Consider the following 5,320-nt stretch of genomic DNA (forward strand, 5'->3'; position numbering starts at 1 on the left):
CTCAGACTAGATTCAAACCCAAAAAATAAATAAATAAATAAATAAAAATCAATTGAAAAACAATGCATATTCGAAAAAAATACAACAAGTCATGAGCATGAAAAGTCCCCAATTAAAAATTCGATCCAAAGTTTCTTAACAAGGCCATGAGTCCGCCCTACAGGAGGACCTAAACTCACTAGGGATTCCTCCAGTCTTGAGTCATATTCCTAAAAAATCCTTTTTTGATGACTTAAATATTCCAATTGCTTTCTGAAAAAGTGTCAAGTCATGTACAAATTACCAAATGTCCAAAATTGTGTCCTATGAAAAAATATCACCATGTTTTTTTTGCTTTTACCACTCAACTCTCATTTGTGGAGATTTCGAAGAATGTTCAAGATGCTTTATAGGTTCCAGAGTGGAATGAGGTAGTTCCAAAAGAAATGAGGGCACTTTAGAACAACATGACTTGGGAAATAGTAGACCTGCCAAAAGGAAAGAAGACTATAGGATACAAATGGGTGTTTATTATGAAATACAAGTTAGATAGATCCCTTAAAAAATATAAGGCTCGTTTGATGGTTAAAGGCTTCACTTAAACTTATAGAATTGATTACATGGAGACACTAACACCAATGATGAAACTTAATACTGTGAGATTGTTGCTATCAATCATAGCTAACCTGAACTGGCCTTTGCTACAACCGAATGTCAAGAATGCGTTTTTGAATGAAGACTTAGAAGAAGTCTACATGGATGCACCACCGAGTTTCAAGAGCTTTGGCTCAAAAGTGTGTTGATTGAAGAAGTTTTTGTTATAAAAAAAAATGGTCTCAAGCAATCACCAAGGGAATGGTTTGAGAAATTCACCTATTTAGTGAAAAATCAAGGATACACACAAGCTCAAATCAATCACACAATGTTTTTTAAACACTCAGTAAGTAGAATATTAACTATCTTAATCATTTATGTTGATGACATTATCTTGATAGGTGATAATTCGATAGAAATAGATCGATTGAAGATGAGTTTAGCCACAAATTCGAAATCAAAGATTTGGGATCTCTCAAGTATTTCTTAGAAATAGAGGTTGCTAGATAAAAAAAGAGTATTGTTGTGAGTCAACATAAATACATTTTAGATCTTCTTAAAGAGACATGAATGAGTGGTTGTAGACTAGTAGACCCTAATGTGAAGTTTGGAGATAGCAAGAAAAAAGATCCTATAGACACTACATAGTACCATTTCTTAGGAATGGAGATTGCTAAATCAAAAAAGAGGATTATGGTGAGTCAACATAAATACATTTTAGATCTTCTTAAAGAGACATGAATGAGTAGTTGTAGACTAGTAGACCCTAATGTGAAGTTCGGAGATAACAATAAAAGGGATCTTGTAAACACTACACGGTACCAAAAGTTGGTCTTGAAATTGATTTACTTGTCTCATACACAACTTGACTTAGTCTTTGTAGTTAGCCTTGTTAGTCAATCTATGCACTCTCCATACAAAGAGCATTTAGAGGCCACCTATCATATTCTAAGGTACTTGAAGAATTCTCCAAGAAAAGGCTTAATCTTTTAGAAGAACACTCAATGAGGTATTGAAGCCTATACTGATGAGGATTGGGTAGGTTCTTCCATCAATTAAAGGTCAAGTATAGGATATTGTACTTATGTGTGGGGTAATCTCATTACTTAGAGGAGTAAGAAGTAGAATTTAGTAGCTCGAAGTAATGTTGAAGTGGAATATAAAGCAATGGCCAATGGAGTTTGTGAATTGATATGGCTATAACAAATCCTGGCTGAATTACAAATGCTTGTGAACACTTCTATGAAATTGTATTGCGACAATAAAGCCGTAATTAGCATTTCCAACAATTCTATGCAACATGATCAAACCAAGCGTGTTAAGATCGATCAACATTTCATTAAAGAAAAATTTGAGGCAAAGATTATTTATATCTCACTTGTTCCAACTTCACAACAAACAACATATATCCTTATAAAAGGATTGTTCAAATCTAACTTTGAATTTCTTTTTAGAAGTAGGGCTTGATTGATATCTTTGTGCCAACTTGAGAGAGAGTGTCAGAAAGATAGAATTAGCTAGGATTTTATTCTTGTTTGAATTAAAAAAAGAAAAAAAACATATTCCTACTTTTTTAGAATTTGATTCCTAGGAGTTAAGTTTATTTCTTATTTTGTTCCTAGTTTGTTGCTACTCTTTGTTTTTATGGATGCTTGGTGTTCTATTTGTTTATAATCCATGCATTATTATAATAAGGGAAAATTTTATTAATTTTTTCTCCTCAAAACCTTCAGTGGGCATATTTGATGATAGGCTAAACACGTGTGAACGTAAGTGACAAGAACAAATAATAATGTGCTTAATATACAAAATAAATAAATAAATAGAGAGAAAGAAGAGAGATGCAAACATAAGTTTCTGGTGGTTCAACCCAATCCCAGTGTATGTGGACTCTTTTCAAGTTCCAACTAAGTTGAAGATTTCAATATTTTCAAAGTTTCAACCAAAGTACATGACTCCTTTATACTTGGATTTTAATTCCAATAGACCTTCTACACTTTTTCCTCAATGGTATCTCCCTCTTAAATAAATATCACAGTTTTAAGAGGTAGGAGAATGATCTTTCATAATCATGGTAGACAATTGGACTCAAGAGATTACAAAACGAAGGTTGATTGAAGTGTAGTACTTTCATGTATGTAAAATTGGTTCTAATGCACTCAAATAATTAATTGAAGGTTGTATTTTAATAATGAATAGTAAAAACACAATGCTCTCTTAGCAATAATTCCAAGTTGTGACTGTTAAAAGAGAAATAAGGTCAAATTAGGGCATAATTTACCTCAGTCCATTGACCAACACATCATTTTAGAGGGACATGCTCAATCAAAGGTGAACAATTGATGGCTCAATCGATGACTATTGCTTGTTTCAACTTGAAAACAAATACCTTCTTGAGTGGTTGACTACCTTGTGGTTTTGATAATTTTGAAAGATATGAAAGTTTGAACTCTAAATCTTGAAAAATAATTGACTAGACATTTTCATGTACATTGAAAAACCTTTGTGAAAAAAAATTTTGTAGTTTGGATTTTTGCTTTAAGTAATTTTTGTTAAATGTACAAATGATTTATTTCAATTTTGAAAGTATTTTGGATGGATATAGGTGCTTAAATGCATGAAAAGAAAATATAGCCCTAATGCAACATTTTTTTATATTATACAAGGTTCTTAAAGAGGCTACATAATGTTGAAGTCCTTATATCTCTATTTTGATCTTGGGTTAGCTTTTGACTTGAATTTCTTTAGGATTTGAAACTTTTAGACTCAATTAAACTACTAGTTCTTTAATCTTATTTTATTACCATTATAATTGTGATTATGGCAAATTTTAGGTTAAAAATAAATATATAAAAAAACTCTTATCCCTTATAAAGTAATCCCAGACCTTTTATCTAAATCTTTGAAACCCCCAAATAAATAATTGGGTGACCAAGTAAAAGTTGGTTTGTAAGCTCCCTTACGAAGATTGAATTTTGCAGAAGTCTCACTTCTTAGTAAAATGTTTTTTGGAAAGGAGTGAAAGTGTTAGATCTGATTCTCGACTTGTCTTACTTTTTCATTTAACCCTTTCTTATTTTATAGATATTTCTCTAACTCTTCTAGTGAAACCCCTTAAAAGGGTGTAAGTATATATGTGCTAGAACACAGATTTGAACTTTCTTCAATCTCAAACTCTTCAACAAGAGGGAGCTTCGCTCAAGGACTTTTTACACCAACAAAGCCTATATAGAAGAAAAGAGATTTACTATAATTATGTAAGGACACCCAATGGGTGGCCTCTCGCTGACAAAAAAAGCTGAATAATCACATATCTTCTCACCTTGAAGATGTGTTGGCTTTTTCTTTTCAACCAATCAAGCCTAGATCACTCCTAAAGAGTCTTGATAATGCTAAAGTCTTTATATGTCGGCCTTGATCTTTAGTTAGCTTTTGACTTGAATTTCTTTAGAAATTGAAAATTTTAAACTCAATTAAAATATTAGTTCTTTAACCTTATTTTATTATCATTAAAATCATAATCGAGGAAAATTTTAAGTTAAAAATAAATAAATAAATATAAAACTTTTATAATTTCCGTCATCACACCTAACAAGCATTTAACTTTTTGTCATTTGTTTTGAATCTGATTGATTCCCCGAGTAATGTTAAACCCAACCATTTGGTCTTAAGGAAGACAACTATAATTAATTAAGTATAATTTGCCCATTTACACCGACTCAGCCCAAACCTCAGAGAGTTTGGGCCAAAATGGCCCTTAAGCCCAAAATAATAATAATAATAATAATAATAATAACCCAAACTCGTATCAAATCATATATTCGCCTTCCCAAACTTATATCAAACTACCTCTTCGATACTGTAGGGACCCCTCCCCTTGGGAAACACGTGGCACGCAGCTCATGGTGACGCGTGGCACGTACTATCAGCCGGACCATCATCATCCGGATTCTCCTAAAGATATGCATGGTGCGGCTATCCTATCCGGAACCCCTCAAGGAAAGGCAAACGACGTTTCAGCTTCTCCTATCCAAGGAAGAGCAAACGACGCTGGCAGAGCGTAGACACCCGGATAGTCTCCACAACACATCCGGATAATCAGCATGATCCATCCGGATATAAATCGTCTGGATGGTCAATTAAAGTAAAGCGAGTCTTACACGCAATCACAGCAAGCAGCCATGGCCCACATCCCATCACCTGCAGAATGAGAAGACAAGAGGAAGTGACAGCAAGTCACTTCCCACGATCATTCTACATAATCACTTCCCACGATCTCTGACAGCCGCATCACCTACCATGGTCTCTGACAGCCATTCGTAGGATGATAGTGCTCCTACTAACACCTATTGTCATCATCACAACAGAAAATATCTCCTCACCATTAATGAAAGGAACAGTACCCCTGAAGCTGTATATATATGACTTCACACGAAGAAGAAAGGGATGATCTCCTGGTAACCTCTTGATACCTAGTAAAAGGCCAACTGCCTCATATATCTTACTCTCTTACTATGGCTAACAACATCATCGGAGGGTGCATCCGGACACCCTGTCCGGATGCCTTTTTGCAGGTACAACCACTGAATCAAGAACCCCTTGTGTGTTGAGAATCGCGTGTCCATCCATCTAGCAGCAACGTGGACCACCGGATACGCGAGGTGACAACATTGGCGCCGTCTGTGGGAATGCTTTACTTTTTATTTTGATTCAGGCACTAGCAAAGATGGCCACACCTTCCCAAAGT

This window comes from Vitis vinifera, chromosome 2 (assembly GCF_030704535.1).
Source record: "Vitis vinifera cultivar Pinot Noir 40024 chromosome 2, ASM3070453v1".
Classification (NCBI taxonomy): Eukaryota; Viridiplantae; Streptophyta; class Magnoliopsida; order Vitales; family Vitaceae; genus Vitis; species Vitis vinifera.